The 27,340-nt window shown below is 33.7% G+C and overlaps 1 long non-coding RNA gene across 1 annotated transcript; it reads left to right on the top strand.

Moving 5' to 3' along the window:
• The first annotated feature begins 18,336 nt into the window (after positions 1 to 18,336).
• On the top strand, positions 18,337 to 26,832 carry LOC125614044. Its single transcript, XR_007344681.1, has 3 exons — positions 18,337 to 18,525; positions 23,158 to 23,239; positions 26,321 to 26,832. It is a non-coding gene; the product is annotated as an uncharacterized LOC125614044 (long non-coding RNA).
• Positions 26,833 to 27,340: the final 508 nt, after the last annotated feature.

Raw genomic sequence — 27,340 nt, 5'->3', positions numbered from 1 at the left:
AATAAGACCAATGCCAATCCACACTTCACACAAAATTCACTCAGGTTGAATTTTAGCTTTCATTGTGGTGGCTTTTCTTGGCCTCCTGATCATCTATCCTTGATTCTTTTAGTTGTCTTGAATTAGTAAAAACTAAATTTTGTCCCTGTATATATATATATACATTTTTATTAACTATCTATATAGCTATTGATATGGATTAGATAACAGGTATCCCCCCTAAAACTCACGTGTGAGAAAATGCAAGGTGAAGTTCCTGAGCTATGACAATTCTAACCTAATCAGTGCATCAATACCCTCATAAGGATTAATTTTGTAGTAAGTGTAGGTAGGTAGGGTGTGGCTAGAAGTCACTGGGGCATGCCTTTTGGGTTTATATTTTATCCATGGTGAGGGATGCTCTCTTTCTTTCTGCTTCCTGGTGCCATGTTCCCACTTCATTGTCTCTGCCACATTCTTCTGCCATGATGCTATGTCTCCCTTCAGTCCCAGAGCTACTGAGTCAGCCATCTATGAACGGAGACCTCTGAAACCACAAGCCACAAATTAATGTTTTCCTCTTCTAATTGTTCTTATCAGGTCTTTTGGTCACAACAGTAAAAAAAAGCTACTAAAACAGCTTTATAGAGATATTCCTTTCTGTCTACCACCTTTGTCACTCATTACATTAACTTTAAAATTCTTGTGTCTGAAAAATTGCAATCTGCCAATTGGCTTCTACTATTGCCTATCATCTGAATTGCTTGCAGTGGGGATAATTCTGCAATGGTGTCACTTGCTGTTTTGGCCTATAGAAGAAAGCAAGCTTTCTGATTACCACTATTGCTGACTATAATTACATTCCATATATTTCTAATAAATGGTACCTATCACAGTAAACTTGCGGATTTTGTGGTGTTACATAGTATATTATACTTTTTAAATCTTTATATATTTATTTATTTATAGATATTGATGGTTATACGTAGTAATTGGGTTCATCCTAACAACCTCAGACATGCATGGAAATTGATTTCAGTTTTTGATTGCCCCTTTTTCCTCCTGTCCTCCCCACTCCCCTTCTCCCTTTTCTACTCTGCTAGACTTCCTTTTGCTGTCTGTTAATTTGTATTTGATTGGCTTTTTATGTAATCTTATCCTCCCCACCCCCTTTCCTTTATTTTACTCTAGATTCTGTATTATATTCTTGGAAACACTACTTTCTGAGTCTTCACTTCCTTTCTTTCTCACTTGCAATAACAATGCTGGCTTTTATAAATCACTTAATGTTGACCATTACTTTTCCACGTTTCCCAAGAGCCATCTTAGCAAAGTATTGCCACTGAGTACAGTATTTCTGCAGTCTTTGCCAGGTCATAACTTGCTTTATATTCCTGTCCCTTCAACCAACACCCATAGTACTTAGTTTTATCATACATGCTTCAGTTCTTTTTTTTGGGGGGGTACTAGAGATTGAACTCAGGGGCAATCGACCACCAAACCACACTCCCAGCCCTATTTTGTATTTTATTTAGAAACAGGGTCTCACTGACTTGTTCAGTGCCTCAGTTTTGCTGAGGCTGGCTTTGAACTTGTGATCCTCCTGCATCAGCTTCCCAAGCTGCTGTGATTACAGGCATGTACTACCCTGCCCAGCAGTTCTTGACAGAACATTTTAGTTAGAGCCTGTAGCTACTAGAAAGTATAAGCCGTCCCTCCATTTTCTCTTAAACACACACACACACACACACACAAACAAACAAACAAAAAAAAACAGACACATTGTAGCACAGCTTTGTTGTGAATTAATATAGAACTGGTGACCAAAGGAGTACATAAGGGAAGATTATGAGAACAAGTGTTTTGTCTTTCAGGAAAACAACTTCTTATTATCTTCAAGCACGGGTGGAGCACTGGCCTTTAATTAGTAAGCATGTGCCACTTCTGCAAGTCTGCATGGTAAAGGGGATTCTGGGATTTTAATATTTTCAAGTGTACCAATCCAAATGGTCCTGTTTCACCCTACAGCTTCTTTTTCTTTCCTAATCATGGATTGAATTTAGCATAGCAGACTTGTCTACATTGAGAATGTAACATTCTCTAGACCTTAACTGCCCTTAATGATAAAATACTGGACTACTAGGCATAGTCCTCCAATTGTCCCTTCTGGTTGGAGGAGATCAGAGTCTGTTTACAAGCCTACAGTGAAGACCTGATGTAGGCTTCTCTCAGGATTGGCGAGTCCCATACCTTGGCAAGTCTCAGAGCTGGCTGACAGCTTTCACTATTGCACCAATTTGGAATTTTTCTTCATTTACTGAGATATTTATGTGATTATTTAAATAACCAGAAATGAATCTTACTAAATATGTGTGAGATTGTGATATAGAAAACTATTAATATACTATTGACAGAAAAATAGGCAAGGTACTTTAGATTAATAGGCCTGAGGCTAGAATTGGTACTTTTGAAAGAAGATATCTAAATGGTGAGAATCATATGAAAATAATGTAGGAAGGGGATTTCTGGGGGTGCTGGTAGTATTTAACTTTTAGTTATCTGAGGGATAACTATTCATTGAACTATAGGTTTATATTTTTGTGTTTTGGGGAATATTTTATACTTCACAGTAAAAAGGCATAAGAGGCTAATAAGCATTTAGTTGAAAGACAGAGGCTGCCTCAAGAACACAGGTGACCTATAGGTGAGTGTGGGTCACAGTTGGACTTTGAACATTTTAGTGTAATGAATGCTTAATATATACCTCACTCAATGCTAATCTACAGAATAGCAAACAGCACAAAAGAAAAATCCTCTTGTCCTGCTTTGGACTTGGTGTATATCTCCAGCAGCCTCTGTTGGCCAAACCTAGCTTTAAGCCAGCTGGCAAAGGTTTTGATACCAATTCCAGTATCAAAAAGCAGGGCAAAGAAGGGCTGATTTGGAACCAAAAAACTTATCACTGTAACAATGAATTATTCATATCATTTGGAAAGGATGTATATTTTGCAGTTATTGGGTAAAATTCCTTAAATTTTATTTGGATCAAGAGTGTGAAGATAAAATTTTTTTTGTCATTTTTACCAGGTCATAGGGTACCAAGATATTTGGTCAAACATTCTGGGTGTGTCTGTAAGGATGCCTCTGGATGATCAAACTTTGAATAAACTGAATAAAGAAGATCACCCTTCCTATTGTGGGTTGGCTCATTCAATCAACTGAAAATCAGAAGAGAACAAAAAGGCTTATAAGAGAGAAGTTTAACTGTCAATCACCAGAGTTGGGACTTATGTCTTTTAAGGCCTCTGGAGAGGTTCTGGTTCTCATGCCTTTGGGCTTAGACTGTAATTATACCACTGGCTCTCCTGTCTCCAGCCTACCTATTATAGATCTTGGGGCTTTCAAAATTCCAAGAGCCAATTTCTTAAAATAAATCTAGTTTTAGTATCTAAATTCATCTCCTAATAGGTTTGTTTTGGTGAAGAACACGAATTCAAATAGCATGCAAGCTTTCTCAATATTGACTTTTTTCTCCTTATTCTATCATTTACTAAAACCCATTCTTAAAAATATCCTAACATAATTATAAAATTACCTATTCCCTCCTTCAGTTGTGTTGTTTCTCAAAGTTTTGAAGTTCACTTATTAGGCAATACATATTTAGGAGCATTTTCCCTTCAAATTGACTCAACAGTATGAGATTATTTCCTTTGTCTCCAGTAATAGTCCTTCTCATAAAATGTATTTTTTATAATAATACAGCAAGTCCAGATTCCTTTTGAATAGTGTTGTGTATCATTTTTTAAATCTCTTTGTCCTTATTTTTAATGTGCATTTCTTTTAAATTGCTTTTTTTACTGGTTTGCATGACCTATATAGTAGTTCTTGATTCCAAATTAAAATTTAACCCACATACATTTAATATAATGACTGATTATATTTAGGCTTAATGTTTCATTGACTATTCTTTGTTTGTCATGTCTGTTCTTTTCCTGTTTTTCTTACTTTTTTTTAGACCAAGTATTGTTTTAATACTTCCTCCCATCTCCTTTATAGTCTTTGTTTTCCTTCTCAGTGACTGCTCAATGATTTACTCATGATTTCCCAGTTCATCTTCAAATGACTTTACAAAACTTCCCATATAATCTAAGGTATTTGTGATTTATTTATTTCTTATTTTACCATTCTTTGTTATATTTTTTGTTATCTATTTTAATTTGGCATGTTATAAACTCCTCCACATATTTTTGTTTTAAACAGTCAATATTTTTACAAAGATAAAACAAAAGAAAAGTTATATTTATCTACAGATTTATCATTTCCAGTATTCTTCATTACTTTGTGGAAAAGAAAAACAATCATATCATAGGTTACTTCATTTGCTTGTTTGGTTAAATAGTCTTTATTTTTCAGACAAGATTTAGGTCATAGGAAAACCGAGCTGTAATTACAGAAGATTTGCCATACTACCTCCATTTATACACATGGGCAGCCATTATCAAATTCTTCCCCTGGAGTGGTACATTTGCTACAATTGATGAAACTATTTTGAAGGATCATTATCACTCAAGTCTAGATTACAGTTCAGTCTTAGTATTATGGATACTAATCACACATACTCACCATTGTACTATCATACAGACTAATTTCATTGCCTTAAATATTCTCTGTGCTTTGTCTACTTATCCATTCCTTTCCCCAGCCCCTGCAACCACTGTTCATCTTATTGATTTCATAGCATTAGTCTGACTGTGTCTGACTCTTGGGTCCTCTTTAAAGATATAAGACAAACATCTTTTCATGCATCTCACACAAAGAATTCTGAAGTCCTAACCCTAACATTATAGCAGACATGTTCAGATATTTCTGAATGTTTCTTAACCAAGCTGTGCTCTTTTTAGCATAACTCCATACACAGGAAGTAATAAAATTCTTGATAAACACACCTATAATCAACCATCCAAGCAATGACAATAATCCTCTTTTTTGATGTTAAATTTAAAAAGAAGGTCATTTCTTTTGTTTAGTATTTACATACCATATGATGCCATTTTTACAGATCTTATGAAGAAATCTTTTAAAGTTCTTCCCAGTTTTTCTTCAAGGAAGCCTTACACCTCTTTATCAATAAAGAGGTTCTTTATCCATAATAGCTGTATCATTATTAATTATATATATTTCATAATCAAATAGAACAAAAATAACATTTTAGTAAAACATTATAAAATTGTAAATTGTTTAGCAAAATAATATTAGTAATTGTTTAGTAAAACATTACTAAATTGATTTTTATCATCTTTCTTCCTTTAAAAATTTAGTCTTGGGTTTGTGGCTTCTGGGTAGGGCTCTCACTTAGTATGTGTGTGGCACTGGGTTTGATCCTCAGCATTACATAAAAATAAATAAATAAAGTAAAGGTATTGTTTCCATCTGCATATATTTTTTTAAAAATTTAGTTTTATTTCCTTTGCTTGGAAACTTGTTCTTCAGAAGATTCTCACGTTTAATAGATTATGACCATAAACCCATTCTCTGTCTTCATTGATGAGTCAACTTTCATTTCCCAAGGGAGTTGTTATGTTTCTGAAACAATTTCCTGTCTTCATTGATGACCTGAGATTTTGAAGCACATTTACCAAGAAAAACATTGACAATAAAAGATGATTGAGTGTACTTTTGCTGGTTGCACATCACTTTACTGATTGTCTCATGAGACTGTTTCCAACAATGATCAAGGAGGTACTTATAGAGCTTTGTCAAAATGCCTTTAGGTCAATAAAATATAAATACTATTTCTTTTTCTTTGTGTCAAAAATCAGTGCAATAAACTAATAAAGATTGTAACATAATAGAAGCATGAAGGTAGAGAAACTAAATCAGATCCTTTATTCTTATCATTTACTAGTTTTTCTACATAGATAAAAAGTTAGAGCTGCATATAGAGAATAAATGAAGACTTACCATGGTATTTGGATTATATATTGACATGTCTGCTTTTCAGTAGAGAATAGAGGAAAAGACAGGATGAACTTTGAGTGTGACAAATATAAATATTTTAGTTGAGGTTGACAGATATTTTAGATTCAACTTGATTCCCTACTAGATTAGTGTGTTATATAAAAATTGTGATTCCAGACTTGTGAGGTGCCACATGCCTGTAATCCCAATGACTGAGGAGGCTAAGGCAGGAGGATCCCAGGCTCAAAGCCAGCCTTGGAAACCTAGTGAAGCCCTAAGAAACTTAGTCTCAAAATAATAAAAATAATAAATTAAAAGGGCTGGGGATCTGGCTCAGTGGCTGAGCCCCCCTGGGTTCAATCCCTAGTACCAAATAACAACAAAGATGGAGAGGAAGAGAGAATGGTAAAATTAGAACAGAGAGAGAGGGATGCAGAGCTAGAGAGAGGAGAGTGAATTCTTTACTCAAATATCTAGAAATACAACGAATGGAAAAAACAATCTAAATCAAAATTCTGGCAACATTTCCTGGACTGCCTGGTTCTTTCCCCAGTTATCTTATGTAGTGTTCTCTCCAAACCTCCCTAGAGCATCTGGTCCAACAGCCTCACTCTCTTTCTATAAAAAAGACATCAGTTTCTCTGGCCTCTATTCACTTGACTATTGCTCTATTTCTCTCCTCTTTTTCTTTCAGCTGTGAGGTGGATTGCCATAATTTTATTGACAATGCTTTACAAAGAAGTTTTACAGGTTGTGGGAATTCAAAAATGCTCCAAATTTAATTATTTTTTAAAATCTAGATTCATATAACAAATAAGAACTTTTGTAAATGTTAAAATTATTTTGAAGTTGCAAACATTAAATAATAACTGACATGTACTATACAACATGCAACAGCAAATATTACATTCTAGGCATAGTATTTTATTGTTATTTTATTAGAAGAACACAAGGTTATTTGAAAGTCACCTTCATAATAGCCCATATGAATAAGATACTATTACATTCTCATTTTATAGTTGAGGAAAGTGACATAGAGGAGTGTTGGGTTAGCTTGCTCAGAGTAAGAAATAAGCATTATTAATTCTGAATAATAAACGTAGAGAAAATGTGGTATTTGAACCCAAATGTGGTAGTTTGCCTAAAGAAACCTTGAGTTTAACATTAACAATAGGTAGCCACACTCCTCATGTTTACTTTAAAAAATTTGCCCCAGGACCTTATTTCATAGTGATAAAAATGTTAATGTGCATCATCTTGGATAATGAATGGAAAATTTCTAGTTCACTTGAATGCCACTGTGTAATTTAGGATAGAATATATCTTAGAAATATAATTTTACAACTCAAATAAGATTTTCTAGAAATCCACTGCTGAAGTACACAGTTGGTTTTGTTCTCATTGGATTATTACATCTCAAAGTTGAGGTAATTAGCCATTGACAAGCATATGACCAAATATTTGGTGTGTTTTCTATGACCCTAATGTGTATTCTTCAGAAAGTAACACAAAAACAAACAGCAGCATTAAAAAATAAAAAACAACCCCCCCAAAAAAAAAATCTATAGTACCTGTCCTCAAGGTTTTTACAAATAATTAAAATAATAATCAGTAACAAAACACAATGGTATATGCAAACTAGCCTTGATTCTATCAGTCTGCACAAAATAACTGTTAATATAGTTTAAAGATAAATTTACTATTCCTTCTCTAGGAAGTTATCAAAGAGCAGTAAACTGAATAACTGTACTAGGGAAATTTTCTGTTCTTTCTTTGTTTTGGATCTATGTACTTTTATCCTTTTTAATAAACATGTAATACATAAACAATGCTAAGGTAAAGATCTGGGCTGCTAATTGGATTTGATGTTGAAATTTCTCCAACTTTTCATTAGAAAACAATTTGGGAAATTCTATAATAAACCACTCTCTTGGCTGGGAAGTGCATACTTGTAATCCTAGTGGTGTGGGAGGCTGAGGCAGGTCTCAGTAACTTAATGAGGTCCTAACCAACTTAGCAAGACCCTATCTCAAAATACATAAATAAATAGATAGATAGATAAATGAATAAATAAATAAATTGATTAATTAAAATACAAAGGGCTGGGAATTTGGCTCAGTAATTAAGCTCTACTGGATTCTATTCCTGGTACCAAGAAGGAAAGGAAAGAAGGAAGGAAGATAGGAAGGAAGGAAGGAAGGAAGGAAGGAAGGAAGGAAGGAAGGAAGGAGGAAGGGAGGAGGGAGGAAGGGAGGGAGAAAGAAAAGGAAAAGAAACCTTGGACTAATTGAAATAAACTATTGTTAAAACCATATGTTGGAATAATGTTCATTAATCCATTGATTTTCCAAATTATTCTTCTAACAGGTACTATAAACCATTTTAAGCATTGAGGGAAAAAGTAATAAACAAAATAGGCAATGCCCACGCCTTTGTGGGGATTACATTCTGCCAGGTCAGATAGAAAATAAAATAAAAAAGATATTATATAACATAATAAATAATGTCAGGGAATATGTAGGTGTCACCATGAGATATTTGGTGAGAATGGGTAATAAGCTGACACTCTCAAAGAAAATTTTTCTGAAGGGCAGTCTTTGAGAGAAACCTGCCTGAAGTGAGCGACCAAGGAATGATAGTATTTGTAGGAAATTAAATCTCAATCTGAATAAACAGCAAGACCAAAAGCCTGAGAATGGAGTATGCTTGGTGCAGTTTCAGGGCTCTTGGTGAGGCTGATGAGGGCACATATGAAGTTTGCAGAAGAATGTTTATTGAAATGGGAATTTTTTGCAATAAAGAGAAATTAGAGAATATACTTACCAAATAAAAACCAAGAAAGAATAGAAACTGGTATAATGAACTTAGTAGAGATTAGTTCTAGGGAGTTTAGTAATGAAGTAGTAGACAGTGTTTTGATGAATGATAAAAAGAAAAATACAAGAAAGCATGCATAATGTTATATATAGGAATTGCTAAGTGCAAAAGAAAACAATAGCAAAATTAGCATGTTATATACATGAATTTAAAGAAATGTGGAACTATGTAAAAGAATGTTGAACATATAATAGCCATGCCAAGTGCCAAGAATGTTACCAGTCTTTTTCACTTTTTTGTGGTTTATCCTTCTTTATTTTTGTATATTAGTTTTGTGTATTATGCATGTCTTCACTTAACCTTTTTGTTGTTAGCACACTAGGACCTTAAGAACTTTGTTCTGCTAAGTCATTTCACCTCTGCTTTGATTTTTACAAGTGACATTCACATGACATCAAAAGTGGAATCAGAAATAGTCTAGAGAAACAAAACTAAAGTCAACTGAACAATTGAAAATTACAAAATACAAAAGTAAATGAATGTACTAGGAGATGAATATAATAATCAGTTCTAAAAGTTATAGAATGCACTTTCCAAATAAAAACCAAACAACAAATTGAGACTGGTATAATGAATTTAGTGAAGAGTAGTTCTGGAGAGCTTAGCAATGAGGTGGGAGACAGCATTTTGATGAATAATCAGGCAGAACCTTAACATGATTGCTGGCATTAGCTTAATAGCAACATAAAGTTAATGAAACATTTAGCAGAAATTTAACATCCATTTATCATCACCTGTTGTTTTTAATCAAAGTCATCCTTAAAGAGGTATGTCTGTGGATTCAAAGAGTTTTCCAAGAGAGGGTTAAATCTCCTATATTTTAAGAACAATCTTAAATGTATTTCCTTCATTCAGACACAAGGTTGGATTATGGAAAAAATAAGAAAAGCTTTAGTGTTAGAGATATAGCTTTTTATCAATCAAGCCAGAAGCAGCCGCAAAACATTTTGAGTGTTTATTTGCTTGACTTGACACCAATCATATTTGCATAAAAGAGAGACATCAGTGTTGTATCCATTATCAGAATGCCTTTGAGTCAGAATACCACCATCAAAAATGGAATTTTATTTCATAGTAAAAATGGACAACTGGCAATTAAATGGTCCAGACTCCTTTCTACTTGTGCCATTAGTTTTGTTTATCACTTGAGGCACAGCAATTTTATTATCTGTTAAATGAGAAGAGTAGCCCCAGCCTCTGCCATAGAGAGAGAAAACAGTGATGACTGTGCAACCCTGAAACATGTACCCATGAGAAATTAGTTTTTCATCTGTATAAATCATGAAGTTTTTATGTGGCGACTATACTTTCCCATTTTCCAATATACCTGCAGCCTTTTGTATAAGTTTATCCATCTACACAGCTATTTAGAGGAAATGCACACAGAAAACACTTTGTGCAGTGCATATATATATATATATATATCTAATATATATATCATATATATATATATATATTTATACATGAATGTTTACACATTTTTCCCACGGGTGTGACTTTTCTTGTATTTGCTTTTGTGCATTTTGTGAATTTTAAGCATTCTTTACCTATCTCCTAATGTATTAATAAAACCACCTCAAAGGCAGCACAGATGCAGAGTTACCTTGCAAAGTGAGCATGTAATAAAGACACAGATGCTGCCCATCTCTGGCTATGCTATTTTCATCTGCTCACGGGGTATGCACCTGTGAGTTGTTGGCGAAACATCACTCCTCAGGCGTTTGTAATTTCACATTCAAGCCCAGTATTTAGTTCTTATGTCTTCTCCAATGGAGGAAAGGGTTTCTTGTCCTTGGAGTCATCTGATTTGGGTTTGCTTCTTATCCTTTTGATTGTTGTGTAACACAGACATTCTAGAACTTTTTTCTATCACTTATAATAGGTGACTGATAATGTACAGCCTTGTTACAAAGTTTGAATAAACTAGAAAACACAAAATTAAGTTTTTCAAATATAAAACTTATTGAAATATGTTGGTGACTAAAATGTCAAAATTTAAAACTTCTGATATATAACTAAGTTCACAGCTTTTTGCTGTGTTATATAAGATAATGAAGTAGGAGGTAAGGTTTCTTCCAAAATGCAGTTTATGACATGTTTAATGAAATACTGTTTATGGGACAACAAGAGAAATCATACTTGATGAATCATATTTAAAGGAAAAACATAATTCAAGAGCAGAATGGAAATCCTTTGGGGATTAGTATTCAATTGGCAAATAGTGATATGGGCAGTAAATGTGATAAAGGCAGTCAAAGGAGGAAGTGGGCTTCAGGTTGAAAGTAACTCTGAGTGGACCATGAGGAATGGATGAGGACAAAAATGTGGTTTAAAAGCTTCCATGCAAACAAACCATTAAACAATGGGGTCATAGCAGTTACACATTGCATATGTGAACTTGATTGCCCAGGTGGATTGGGTAAGATATGGTCAAGATGTTTTTAAAGGAAAAAGTATGTCATTCTAAATTAGAAACCAATCTAAATTAGAAACCAATCTTTTATCTTCAAAAGATACTTTTAAGCAAGTGAGTTTTAATTACTAGAACATAGCAATTAAATGTGAAGTATTTCATAAGGATAAATTCTACCTATATTTCTTTTATCAGGGAGCCAAATCAAAGAAGTCAAGTGGAGAAAACTAAGTACAAAACAATGGAAGAAGCAAATATTCCTCTATTTTATTTCTCTAAGGGCGTTGTATCAGGATTGTGACTGTTAGAACTTAAAATAATGTGGAATGCATGTACTGAATACTTAAAAAAAGAATATGGGGGATATTTTTCCTTCTCTTCTGTGTGTGAATGTAACACCTATAAGGAATTGGAATAGCAGAAATAAGGTTTGGATTGAAACACAAAACATAATTGTGATTGTTGAGGATAGACAAATAGAGAGGGCAAATGTCAATAGAGAAGACTTAAATTGGGGATGTTGAGATTTTGCTTTTTGAAAGGTGTTGTTTTAAGAGGTAGTGACCATATGCTCATGAGAATGAAAACTGGGAGGAAGATGGGTGTGGACAAAATATAGAGGAACAATGTAAACTAGATTTTTTTTTTTACCATGAAATGCTTGAATTATAGTTTCAATCAGTTTTTTACTCTGCAATACCATCTAGTCTGGAAGTGTTTGCTTCTCTCAATTCATTATAAATAGCCAACATAACTTAGTTGGACAACCAAATTCTCTAATATCCAGCCCACTTCCAGTTCCAGATGATTCAGCAACACCAGTGCTTATAGAATAGTGTCTCATAACACCTACTGCAATGCAAAGTACAGAATGGCCAAGCACAATAAATATTGATGGTAGTGACATGAGACTATGATAAATATCCCTTTCTACTTCCTCTCGTTAGCCTTTCTCTGTCCTCATTTCAAGCTTCCTCTTTTCTCCATGAAAGTCGAATACCCACGGTCATTTAATCATCTTCCCTCTTGACTGCTTCAGACTGCCATTCTTTATATTTTTATTTACAGTCTGATTTAGGATTATGTTTTAAAGATTTATTTGCACAGTGCATCAAGTTTTAAATAAAACATGCAGTGAGATTCTAAGTTGTATCTCTAATATTCAAGTTACATCACTAATTCATTAGATTTGTCACTGACAAATGAATTATACAGCTAACTTCTCAAGTCATACTGCTGATTTGAATCCACATTTTAATCTTTGAACATAAATATCTCTATTAATAATAATATTTTGTTTATAAGAATTTGAGTTTATGTGTTAATCTGTAGTCTTCCTATTCCCGACCATTTTCTATACTCCAATGTCACATTAAAAATGTCAGCATCAAATATTGATTGATATTCTCGGCAATCATTTTACTTCTGTTCTGTCATTTTTTTCTCTCACTCATTTATTCATTCATTTAATCACATATCCATTCAATATTCATTGGGTGCCCACTCTGCACCTTGCTAAATGACTCTCGATAGCACAGAAAACAACCATGGTTGTTGTTATGATCTAGGTTGCTAATTTCAACACAGAAGGGATAGACAGTACTGGTAATAGACCTGCATATGTGAGGTCCCCACTTTAATCCCTGTTCTTTAGATAGCTATATGCAGGCCCACTTGTGGCTCTGCCCTGGTCACAGGCCAAGTGTATCAAGCCTGTATCCCCAATATATACTGCAAGTCCATTTTTCAGATATGTGGGAATCCAGGGTCCCTGCTCAAATTACTAAAAACCTGCTTCTAGTGCCTGTTTGAGCCTCATTTTTCAATCAGTTTTGAGAGTTGACCAAAGTAGCTAATGCTGTTCACATTCCTAAGCCTGAGTGTTAGAATGAGCTGACCATTAGCCTGGGGCCTCCATTTGTTTTCTGGCCCCGGATCCTACAAATGATGTATAATAAATGACAGGACTTACAAATTCATGCAAAAGTAATAAAATAAAATAACAGAACTAAAGCTTGATATTATATATCAGGGGTAAATTTGCAACTGGTTTGTAGTAACTACATTTATATACATCTGAAGTCTGGTCAGTTTAGGGATTTCTTGGGTCAGAAAGAGATTAAGCATACTAAATAGTGATTTATGATGTGCCATATAAAATTTGAAGCTCTCCTGGAGGCATCTGAACCATCTTGTCTATGTCGTTTAATAAAATTGTACAGATTGATAGTTTGCAACCTGGTCTTACCTATGTGCTTAGTAAAGAATAAAAGACCTCTTAATGAACTTATGGTTTGTGATCTAAAGAGGAAGAACAGCCATATTCACCAAGAAAGTTTCCCAATGTTGCTCCTGATAAGTTTCATCTGTTTAGTTTGTCATTGTTTTCTTTATCCTGTTGTAGTACATTTCACCTTTACCAAACATATGTTGGTATCTCTTCAGTTATCTAAATGTACAATTTATTTATGCAGATGTAAATGCTATAGAAATCCAAAAGGTGAGTTGTGATAGACAAGAATGGGGAAAAATAAACACTAGTTTGGGGCCAGATAAGCCCTCTTTGAGGAATTACTATTCAATTCGAGATTTGGAAGATGAAATTGAGCTGCATCCATGCAAAGATCACAGAGAATACTCAAGTAAAAGAGAACAATGGCACATTTGTGGTTTCTTCCAATTTTGTATTTGTTTCTTTATTTTTTGCTTTGTTTTGAGGTGAAAGGGAGACTGATATAACTAGTTGACTTTCTATAAACAGGTTTTAATATTATTTTTGTACTTCTAGCTTTAGTATCTGTAGTATATAAAAAGGGACAGTCAGGTTCAAAGCCAATCTCAGCAACTTAGCAAGGCCCTAAGCAACTTAGCAAGAACCTGTCTCGAAATAAAAAATAAAAAGGGCTCTTTATGTGTTTCAGTAGTCAGTTGGTATCTAGATCATCTGAAATAAAAACAGGTCCCAACCGCATATGCCAATTCCTTGTAGAAGTAATCAGAGAAATGAGACATGTAGCAAGAAGCCACAAAAAAGGAAACAGGAATTTTATTCACTTGGTTCATTTATAAAAAGGTCATTTGAAATTCTTATTGGAGACAGTGCCTATTCCTCATGTTGAAGATAGTTTATTAGGTCACAACTTGTCCTTCCCTGAGAAGATTTTGTTAAAGTCTGATGTAAATAATTTCTAGTCTTATAAAGCCTTTAGATGTGATTTAATGATGTGACAGGACATTCTAGAAGTATACTAAATGTTACAGTCTTAGACCTCAGCATGAAAAATATCTGTGCTTTTTAGCAACCAAGGACTTTCTTAAAAGCATTATAATAATAAAAAATGTTTTTAAATGGCTCTATTTAGATACACCTCTGAACATGGACTGTATAGATTTTCCTTTTCCTAAATTTTGTTTCCTGATTTAAAAAGAACTCCAGCAAAACTAAACAGCATTTCATTGCATATGAAGATGCATAGCAAGAGTTTGACCTTTATGACTATGCATAGAGCTCATAGGGCCTCTCCAGTATGGTAAACCAAAGAGACAAACCTTAGCATTATACTTTACAAATCCTGTGATGAACCTGGTAAGACCTGGAATGTGCAAAAACATGTAAACATAAACACACCCCATTTATAAGTACACACACACACACACATACACACATCCCAGCTATAAAATGTCAGAGGTCAAAATGAACTTGGTATATGTATCAAGATAAAATTATTACCTGACATCCAACTTGAAGGAGATTGAAAAAGTCCTATAAATAAATACACCTTGATAATTAACATTATTTATTTCATGCTTGTTTTGGACTATGAAGGACATCTAATATAACTTCGGGAATGACAGAAAACTAATCTCAAAGGACACAGCCTGGTCTCTTTTCAGGGGATATTCTTACTTCATTTGGTATGCCAGCCATCCAGAAAGCTCTATGCCCTGAGAAATGCACATATAAATTTCTTATACCTGCAAACGAGGTTAGGGTTTTTTTCTACAAGGCACTGGAACTCCAGTGACAAGTTATAGGGTTTATTTTACTACCCTTGGTTGGCTTTTCTAAAAGCTCTTTGGTTTATTCAATAGTTGGCAAGGCCTACTGGGCAAGTTTAACTGGCTTGCTTTATATTTTATTTCTGTTCTCTGATTCTGATCCAGTATCTCTGGCTGAGAATTCCATGCTTATAGGATTTTGGAACTCCATGAGATTTGTTTCTGAGAATGCTGAGGCTTTTAAAAGGATTTGTATGGTTTCTCCAATACCACATCTATAGTTAAGAGGTTCAGGTTACATTGTTTACACCTAACATCTCATTAGAGATGATCTGTCACATTTAAAACAAAAGGACATTCATCACCCTCTTCCCTCAGTCTCTGTTAAGCTTTCTCTTTAGGCTTCAGAAATTGAAGAAGAGCAATAATCCTATTAAGAAGGCTCCGATTTTGGTTCAGGGCCTTGCACAGAGATTGTATAATGTGACTAGAATGCATGCTGCATTTCTCTTTATTTATTCTACCTAATAGCTTTATTAGACATATATGGGATTATTAATTACATTTTACCTGAAATTAATACTAAAACAGTTTTGTTGATATGAATTTCTTACATTTTGATTGGTGGTAATCTCTAAGTGCAACACTCAGAAAACTCATTCACAAAATGAAAAGAGAGAATCAGCAGGTGTTGCCACAGTGGAATCTCAATGGATATTTTATGTCTGTAAAATTTATAAATTCCATTTTCTTCTTTTAGTTAAACTAAAATGCAAAAATATTAGCTGACTTTTTAAACTTAATAATCAATGGCTATTCCAGGCTAGAGATGTGGCTAAAGGATATCACTCTACCTATCCTGTTGAGCCCCACAGATGTCAATGATGAACTAATTGTTTTTTGTACTTCAATCATTTTAAAAATAAAAAAAAACTTTTTTTTTTGTTTTTTACAAAATATGAATGTGGAAATGTGGGGAAATGGAGAGCATGGGACTTAGAGAGATAAAAATAAAGGAACATGACCAGAAAATGAGGAGATAACCATTTCTCTAACCATGATGAATGAAATAAATGTTTGGGGAAATTTAACTGAGATTTATTATTGAGTATCTTCTTCACAGGCTTATTTGAAAAACTATGCTCTTGAGGCCTGTGTATTAGAGAGAAAAAGGGTGTGAACTCTGAAGTCAGATGGCCAGGCTTTCATCCCTGTTCTATCATGGAGCCACTGAATAATCTCTGTTTCAGTTTTCTCATTTGTAAAACAGGAATAATATTAGTACTGAATGCAAAGGACTGTCATGATACTTAGGTGTGTATGGATATGATAGACACTGTTCTAGCTACTATGCGAGGAGGTTTAGAGGAAGCCTTAGACTGGTATTCATTATTGTTAATGAATCGTCACTCCCCTCTTACATTTTGAACCGGTATATTTCATGGCTCTTTCTGGGACTCACTGAAATATACATGCTGGTTTATATCATAATTCTTACAGACATAATATATGGTATGCGCTGAAGGAAGTAAAATCAATTCATCTCTGGGATCTGCCTCTATTTTCGTTCATTTCTAAGTATAAAGATACAAATTAGAGTTCTGGGATAGTCTGCTCCTATTGCTATGAACCAAGATTTGCTCTATGCTTATTTCTCCTTACTCAACTTTAAGAACAGTTGGTTTTGTTTGGTTCTTTTTAGGGAGACCACATTGTAAAGGGTGGCTATCTTTGTATTATTATTTTTTTTTCCTGAACTATTTATCAGTAATTAAGAATATTCACAACATCTTATTTTTTTCCAAAATGAATTTTCAGGTTAGGGGAAAAAAAAAAATTATTTCAAACTGATAATCTTCTGGGAAAAAATTAGCTTATAATAATATGCTATATATAATGGGTTATATGTAAATCGAAGCCTATTTTTGCTAATTTGTATGTTTGTTTTCAATATAGTTCTTAGTCATGTTAATAGAAATGTTTGCAATTACTTACGAATATTAAGTTTTCCGGTTTTTATACTCATCTTAAAAACCACATATTCTTCTTTAAGAGAATCAACAAAAAAATTTTGTACTTTTGCAATCATGTAGGACATCTTGAGGTTTGAGTAATGGAACAATAATTCATGCAGTGTGGATCTAATGACATTCGGCTTGAGGCCTCCTTCCTAACAATGCATAAAGTATTTGGCTATAACTTAAATTCTGCTGAGTCTTATTGCTTGGACTCTTAATATTTTTGGATCTGCCCTTAGTTGCCAAAAACATTATGGAGTCCAAAGAAATTATCTTCAATGATATTAATTCTCTTTGGATATGCTTTGACATGTTTAAATATTGACCACAAGAAAATTTAGATAGTGTGGACAGTGAAAAAAAAATAATAGCTTTAGCAAACAGAATATTTGTCACAAACAGCCCTCTTCTCTCTCTTCTTGGAACAGGCAGTGCCTGCAGTAGATAATGAGAAGTGAATTTAGTGGAAAAAGGGAGATGAAAGTAGCTGTTCTAATCAAATTCTGTCGTAATTTCTCAGGTGTCTGGAATTTATGACACACCATTCAGCAAATCTCCAATGATACATTTCCGTAACAGGAGTTATAAATCCATTGGCAATTTCATTAATCAGACAAAGAGCTGTGCAGTTATTGAAATAACTCCTCAAATAATTGCCAACTTGCCATGCAGTGACATCACTCCTAGGAGAAGCGCTTCGACAATTGATGATACAGCCCAGGTAAATTAGCATTTCTGGCACTGAAAAATCATTGTTGGGTATACCGTGATTCTGAGGAAGCAATTCCTGGAATTATTTCTCTCCATAAGCAAGATTTTAAAGTGATTATGATCAATACTTTGCTTGTGTCACACGTTAAGGAGAAATGTGCAGACATTACATCCAATCCAATTTCCACTGCAGCTCTTGTTTTAACTATTAAGACATTAAAAATTAAAATGCTGCCAAGTCTTTTCTTTTAATACGTGTTGAGTGCCTTTTTGAGTATATAAATTCAATGCCGCTGGAGTTAAATATGTAAAACAGTATGTAAAATAAGTAAGATATGTCCTACTTTTCAGGAGATGGCACAGTCCAGGGGGATAAATAGAACTGTGAAGGTTAAGAGTGCTACATACAGAATTCTGGAGGAAAGATAACTAAACCTGAGCATGGTGATTGTAGAGTCAGAAACGTCTTCCAAAGAAGTGGGCCCTCTATGAAATCTTAGAGACAGAAGAGGAGTTTAACAGATAGATGAAAATATCAGGTAGCTACGTGGGAAGAGCTTTGGAATGGGGGTAAGATATAAAATGTGTTCCGCTTCAGTTCTTCTGACACCTTGAATGTATCAGTTGATCTCTGAATCTTGTTTTTCTCCTTTACAAAATAAGAATGGTAACTTTTCTAATTTATGATAAATTTCCAGATTGAAATAAAATAGTTCATAGAAAAAAAATTCTGTGTGGGATGAAAAGCTCAAAGGAAAAAAAAGTCATATTCATAATGAATTTTTCTAATAATTGTACATCTTGGAAAATTACGGACATAATTCTGACATCCTTCTGTTAATTAAATATGACTGCAATGTGATTTTGCCTTTTTTTCTGAAATGAAGTACCTTTCTACAACTACTTATCTCAATATGCTACTTAGGAATGTCTCATAAATACTCTCAGTTCATGATTTACATTTGCAAAGGTCCACAGTTATATCCTATGTGTTAAAGACAAACAGTAACATAAAATGGGCAAAGGCCAAAATACTTTCTAAAATTTAGCTGCACTATCTTCCCCTATTTTTGTGTCTTATGACTCATTTAATTTTATTAATACTTTTGGTCTAATGACAGAAATAAAATTTAAAGGAAAAACACACTATACTAAAGCTCACTTTGGCATGGGCTGGATGATTCAGGTTGTGTATTTTGGATATATGCTGAAGTCTGTAGAGTTCCTCTTCTTGTATTCCAGAAATTAAAGTAATCTTTTGACTCTCCTTTATCTCTGGTATTTCAAATTGTCCTTTATAAAATACCAGAAAATTTATATGTTTTTACATATACAAAGTTGTCCACTGAAGCACCAGTGATATGGTCACTTCTCTGATTTCAATTACACTTTAGAGTCTGCCTTGTCATGTAAGCTGAACCATTGGAACTTGATATACTTACATAATTCAGAATTAAAGAGCTGGATATTTGAAAATGATATGTTAGAACAAAATATGGTTGAATACTATAACAATGTATCCTTTTTCAAGGAAGTTACTCAAGTGGTTAGTTTTGACATCTGCTTATTATTGAACTAAATCGTTATTGATAGTACATTAATAATTTTATACTTTTTTGTGATTAATCAATACATTTTACTAAAATGTTTGAGAGTCCAGACAGCGTCTTCTTACTATACTCATTACTTTTTGTGAGTATAACTGTGTCTGGCATATTATAGTCAGCTAAATATATTCCTGTATTATTCATGTTAAAATTATAGCAGATATACGTACCTTCGCCAAATCAAATTACTGAGTGGAAAAATACTTACACCTTCACTATTTCTGTCATGGACCCAGAAACATAAAATATTTAGTTTGCTAAGTTTCCCATTTACTATCATTAGTAATGGAGAAATAAAATTGTAGCTAACAAATTGTCTGATGTATATTTTAATTTTAAAATTGAGATAAATCAGGAATAGAGAATGAAATGTTACTTGATAAAATAGTTCACTAAAATGTTGATAATGACTTTATTTTTCCAATCACTGTAAAAACACCTGACAAAGGAGAACATTAAAAAAAAATGTGCTTCTTAAACAAAATTACCTTTAGAGTTGAGAGCAGAGTACCAAGAAAAAGAGGGATTCTTCTTGTTTTCTTTAAAGATCACTTAAAAAAGACTATTCTGCATATTTGAAAGGTGTATTGTTTTTTTACATTAACAGATCTAGTTTTGGGACACATTTTAAGTAATAAAGCATTGTGAATTTTAATTTTTCCACTAAAATTGCTGAGGCACATCTGTCTTTATCACTTTTTTGTTTGTTCTTTGCTCTAGAAAGGCTGAGAATTCAAAATAGAAGGAAAAAAAGCAAGGCATTATCATCATAAAAAAATACAATATCTATATCGAAACCTAATCTACTATGGAAATCTAAAGAAGTAGGTCATCTAACAGTTACATTGAGCCATTCTTTGGGCAGGCAAATGTAATAATGTATGATGCTTAAATAATTGTTTTTTTCCAGAAAAATATGCCCTTTATCACTTCAGAGTGAACAATCAATCATTTTGCTTATTCCTTGCCTGGGTTCCAATCATATGATTTGTGAATGAATGTTCCTTTTGTTCAAAGTTGATCTTACAGAAAATGTATAAGAGCTTAATCACAACATCTGGGAAGAGGAAGTGCTGAATCTACCTTCATGTGTGGAGGTAGTTCAGCAACCACAGCATACCAAATGTTTCCCTTTTGGTTAGGTGAGCACAGCAAGACAAGATGCTTTCCATTTTCTTGTCTGCACAGGTCAAACCTGGGTAGCTCTCCACTGCTGCATCCTGTTCATCACGGAGGTTCCTGCCTTCTGTGTAAAGAATGTCCTTGACATTGGGCTTTATAAAGCATAAGACCTTGTACTGCAACTAACATTTTGGATAACTTCACTGATTAATCAGTGGAACTCAGTTCACCTCAGGAGCTTATGTCATGAAATGATTATAAACTTCTAATGCTTTCCAAAAGGACAAAAATCCGTTTTTAGGACAACATGATTATGAACATGCCATTTTAGTAGTCCATGGCAGAAAATAAGATGGTTTGGATTTTCTAGGAATTAAAATGAAAATAAAATTTTCTAGATGGTTTAAGTCAATGTAATTTAAATACCTGTTAAAATATGTTATGGTTTGTTTCAATACTAAAAATACATATTGAAAGAATAAGTAACAAAAAGATCTTTTTATTTGATGCCTTTTTTATGCCACCAAATGAGAAAACTAGAATAATTCTTTTATAATGCTCTTGTTTCATGGTGCTATCCCTATTTGAATTGTGTGTAAAAGAGCAGATGCTTAGGGTGTTTGGAGCACACCTGGTTTTTGTGCAAAGAAAATGTGTAATTTGGACTATCAAGTGAATAATTAATGTCAAATTAATTCAAGTCACATTCTGAAAAATCACATGTGAAATTCCTTGCTCTCTGCAGGAAATGCTGAAATAGGCATCTTTATTAAAAGTTCTCTCCCCTGATTCTCAATAGGAACTTCCACTCAAAGACAAAGCACTTGTGCTTGATTTCTCCTAGAAAAAAAAAATTACATTTGCTATTTTTTTAAAGAATTCATCCATGCTTGTAAAGTGCAGATTTTATGCAGTACTCTGCCTTTCGCTGACATAGTGCTTTCCAGAAGAGGGCTATGTCCTGTGATAGAACCGCAGGGACTTAAAAAAAATGTGCAAATCAAAGTATCTGCCTATGCTTGGAATATTAGCAGTATCTCCTAAAATATAAATAAAAGAATTTATCTCAGGGTGCACTAGGCTACTTGGAACCCCGAATCTTGCGGCGGCATCTGGGTTTAACCCCTGACTTTCAGGAAATGGCTGAGACTGGTTGTGTGAGCAATGCTGCTGAGCAATTCTGCCCTGGTTGTTTCTGCAGAGAGAAGTTCTGCATTGCAGATAAACCATGCTCTTAATAGATCCCCTCCCCAAATGATTTATTTCCCACCTAAGAAAACATGAAGATAGTCAAGATTGTTTTTAAATATTTAAGGAGCTTAAACAATTAAGAGCTTAGAAGGAAATTATTTTTTTTAAGAGAGAGAGAGAGAGAATTTTTTAATATTTATTTTTTAGTTTTCGACGGACACAACATCTTTTATTTGTATGTGGTGCTGAGGCTTGAACCCAGCGCTGTATGCACGCCAGGCGAGCGCGTTACTGCTTGAGCCACATCCCCAGCCCTAGAAGGAAATTCTTGAAGTCCAGCATTTAAAAACCTACCCACAAATAAAATGGGAATAAACATAAGTGGGTTTTAAACTTATATATAGGTATTATAAGGATGGATTTCTTATCTCAATTTTTAGCAAAGTGGTGCAATTTTTAGAAGCTTATTTACATAGAAAAAATCTTACTTTGGCAGCAGTATTATTCATATGTACAGAATATTATATATTTACATATGTATATGTATTTTTATATATTTATATGTAAATATATGTAAAATATGTTTTATACTCTGGTATTGGTATCTTATCACATTGTACTTCTCAATGAGTCTTTTTGTAACCATTAAGGCAACTGATTTGTTTTTCTTAATTTCATTCATGCTTGATTTTCTAGATATGTAATAAATCATTAGAAAACCTGCATTACACCACTCCAAAAATTCATGATTTTCCCCTTTGCACTTGACATTAGACTATCACATTAACTAAACCACAGCAAAGGTAATCTGTACAATATGAAATGCATATATGATATATATACCCATAATTTCATTTCAATTAATTTTGAGTGTTGTGTTGCACAGGACAGGCAGGGCAAAGACTGCAGCAGCTTTTCAGATACAGCAGCTCTGGTACGTTCTATGCACTTGTTTCCCTTCCATGTATCCCTTTAGCACCCCAAACTACTAACTACCAATGCCTCCACCACATACACTTTCTTCATGTCTTTCAATTTTGTATATAGTTATACCTAGTTTTATTTTTATGTGTTTCATTGTGCTTTTTTTAGATGTTTTTTAGTTAACTAATTATTTAGTCATTTATTCATTTTTACAAATTGAAGGTTTGGGCAATCCAGTGTTGATCAAGTCTACGAGCAGCATTTTTTGAACAATGTCTACATAACTCAAGTTTCTGTGTCACAACTTGTCAATGATCACAGTATTTCAAACAGTATTATCATTATTTCATCTGTTAAGGTTATTTGTGATCAGTCATCTTTGATGTCACTTGTGATGGGATGTCATGAACTACACCAATGAAAGATGATGAACTTTATTGGTAAGTGTCATGTGTGATCTGACTGCTCCACTGACTGTCCTTTCCTCCATCTCTGTAAGACACTGAAATTAGGCCAATTAATAACCCTACAATGGCATCTAAATATTCAAGTGAAGGGATGAGTTATAAATCTCTAAGTCAAAAGCTAGAAATGATTGTGCTTAGTAAGTTCGTCATGTCAAAAGCTGAGATTGGCTAAAAACTTGGCCTCTTGCATCAAATAGCTGGTAATATTTTGAATGAAAAGAAAAAGTTCTTATAGGAAGTTGAAAGTGCTACTCCATTGAACACACCTTCAATTTCCTATAAGGTAGGAAAACAAACAGACTTTTGTTGATATGGGAGAAAGTTTCAGAGATCTGCATAGAAAATCAAAATAGGCACAGTATTCCATTCAGCCAAATGCTAATCCATAGCAAGGCCTTAACTCTTCTATAAAGGCTGAGAGAGTTGAGGAAGCTGCAGAAGAAAAGTTCTAAGATAACAGAGGTTGGCTCATGATATTTAAGAGGCCATAGTCAATAAATAATAATGCAGGTGAATCAGCAAATGCTGTGTAGTGGCTGCAGCAAGGTATGCAGAAGATTTGGCTAAGATAATTGATGAACATAAGTAACTAAACAATGGACTTTCAACATGGAAGAAACAGCCTTATAATGGAAGAAAATGTCATATAGGACTTTCATAGCTAGAGAGGAGAAGTCAATGGCTGGCCTTCAAGTTTCAAAGAATCAGGTAACTCTGTTAGAAGGGACTGATGCAACTGGTGAGTTTAAGTTGAAGCAAATACCAATTTACCATTCTGAAAATTTAGGGCTTTTTAGAATTATACTAAATCTACTCTTCCTGAACTCCATAAAGGGAAGGACAAAGCCTTGATGATGTAGCACAACTGTTTATAGTATGGTTTACTGAAGACTTCAAGTCCACTGTTCAGACTCATTGCTCCTCCAGAAATTTAGTCTCAAAATATCACGATGCATTGACCATACACCTGGTTACCCAAGTGCTCTGATGGAGTATAAAGAGATTAATGTTATTTTCATATCTGTTGACATAATATCCATTTTGAAGTCCACTGAAGTCCTATTTTTAAGAAATATATATTTTTAAGGCTATATGGCTGCCACCAGCGATTCCCCTAATGAACCCTGAAAATATGAACTGAAAACATTCTGGAAAGAATTCACCATTTCAGATACCATCAAGAAAATGAGTGACTTATAGGAGGAGGTCAAAACCGTGATGTCAATGGGAATTTGAAATAAACTGATTCCAACACTCATGGATGAATTGAGAAGTTCAAAACTCCAAGAAAGTACAGATATGTTGGAGATAGAAGGAGAACTAGAATTTGAAGTGGAGCCTATAGATAGAACAAAATTGCTGGATCTTACGATGAAACTTTAGTAGACAAGGAGTTACTTCTTATTGATAAGCAAATATAGTGGATTCTTCAGCTGAGTCTACTCCTGGGAATATGGAATGAATATATTGGGAATGATTAATAAAAGGATTTCAAATACTTTATAAAGTTAGTTGATAAGCAGCACTTATAATATTACCACTTATAGTGTAAATGTAATTTTTATATGCAATCGGATACCCAAAAATCCAAGTGACTCATTTTATTGCAATATTAGCATTATTATTTCATTTATTGAATATGTGAAATATTCATTCTAAATATTTTTTGTAGCTAGAGCTTCTTTTTAAATTTTTTAAGTAGTTGATAGACATTTTATTTATCTATTTGTTTGTCTATTTACTTATTTATTTTTATGTGGTGGTGAGGATTGAACCTAGTGCCTCACACATGCTAGGCAAGCATTCTACCACTGAGCCACAACCCCAGCCCTCATTTTGAATATTTTATTTGTTTTCTACTTGTACCTTGAAATCCATTTTCTCATCCAGCTTTAGGAACATAAATGATAACTGAACACTCCGAACCTCTAAGAGCTATCTCATTTTTATTAAACAAAGTCACACAAATAATTTAAACTTTAGAAAATGGATTTTCTAAATCCATTGTATCAAACAGCTTCACTGAATTATATTATAAATATCACTATTATTATCCATCTTTTTCTTTTATGTAAAGATGTTATATATATGTATATGGGTGTGAATATAAATATATATGTATACTTGTGTGTATGTGTTATTCAAGGTTCTCTTGAAGAAGAGAATCAATAGGAAGTATAATTATAAAAAGGGGATTTATTAGGTTGGCTTACATGACCAGACGATGGATAGTCTATAATGGCCATTTTCAGGCTGTAGAGCTGGATGAACAAGTATCTGCACAGTCCTAGAGGCTGTAGCTGTGCAGTCCAAGAGGCTGAAGCCCCAGAACAAGAAGGATCAATGATGCTACCCTAGCTTAAGACTGAAAGCTTCTGGAGAATCACTGGTAGAGTCTGCTTTGGAAGAATAAAGTAAGAATATGATATCCTTAAATGATTGCAGCAGCAATGAAGACCCCATTCAAGAGAATTGAGCTTGCATCTACTGCTGCTTCCTTGTTCTTCCAATTTATATTCCCTTCAAGCCATCATCCTATTGGATGGTGCTGCCCACACTTAGGGAGGGTCTCCATTTCAGTTGGCTATCCCACATGCCAATCATTCCTAGACACACCCTCATTGACACACCCATATGCCTTTTAATCATATCTTAATCCAATCAAGATGACAATTTACATTGACCAGTACAATGTGTATATATATGTATATATACTTATACATACATGTACACATATACACTTCAAGCTGGAACCTGAGCTAAGCACGAGCAGTTTTTTCCTTCTTGTAATTCTAGTTTTTCTCATCCTCTTCTTTCTTTGCCTCCTTTCTGCTTCATTTTGCTTGAAGCTTTGTTGTTAAGTTTATGAAGTTAATCATCCACTAGACATTATCTAGAAAAATTCTCTTTATAATTTCAGAATATATTAGTATACTAATTTCCTTTAGACATAAAATATGCTGTGCTTATTTTACATGTTAAACTAGCATTCTTTGATTAGATTATGCTTGTGTCTACTACATAATGCTTGTATCTATGTTTTATTTTACTCAGCTTTTTTGATTCTGTGACCAAAAATCCTGACAAGAACATTAATTAAAGAGGACAAGTTTATCTGAGGCTCACGAAATCAGAAGTCTTACTCCACAGACTTCCCAACTCCATTTTGGGGACCTGAAGTGAGGCAGAACATCATGGTGGGAGAAAAAAACTGGCCCAGGACATGGCAACAGGAAGCAGAGTGTTATCCTCACCATGAACAAAATATCTACTCCAAAGGCACACCACGCCCCCATGACGCAACTCCTCCACGCACACCCTACCTGCCTATATTACTACCCAGTTAATCCTTATTGGGGGATTAATGCATAGATTAGGTTAAACCTCTCATAACCCAATCGTTTCACCTCTGAACTTTCTTGCATGATCTCACATGAACTTTTGGAGGACACCTAATATCTGAATGATAACAGTTTTTAATCCATTTTTTTCAACTGTTTGTTCTCCTTATACTTTAAAGTCATCTATAAAAATTGTATGTAGTTGGATTTTTTTATTAGTATGCAATCTGATAATTTTGTTAATATTTTTTATTCTGTTGTACTTATGTAAATAATAAAACTGTCTACTTATAGTAAATTTATTTATTGTAAACCTGAAATTTTGACTTTATTTCTAACTTATTGTTAGTATTTCCAATCTCTGAAGATTACATATCTCTCAATTTAATTAGGTCAATTTTAACTTCTTTTATAAGTATGTCATAAACATGGTGCTGAATTCTGGCACTGATATAAGTACATGTGTAACTAAATTTTCCCAAATTTTGATATTTCTTTACATGATATTTTAAAACTTCAATTTCTGAATTTTTGTTAATAGTATGCAAAATACAACTGAATTGAATATAAAATATATTCTTATACCTTAGTGAATTCACTTACGGTTTGTGGTAGCTATTTTTGTAGACATCATAGCATTTTCTGTGTAGATGATTTGCTGAATCATCTACGTTGTAGTTGTATATTCACTGAATAAATAATTGTATTTCTTAATTATTTATTTATTTTATTT

This window comes from Marmota marmota, unplaced genomic scaffold, assembly GCF_001458135.2.
Source record: "Marmota marmota marmota unplaced genomic scaffold, marMar, whole genome shotgun sequence".
Taxonomy (NCBI): domain Eukaryota; kingdom Metazoa; phylum Chordata; class Mammalia; order Rodentia; family Sciuridae; genus Marmota; species Marmota marmota.
Note: the sequence above shows the minus strand (reverse complement) of the source record. Positions and strands in the feature narration are given on the sequence as shown.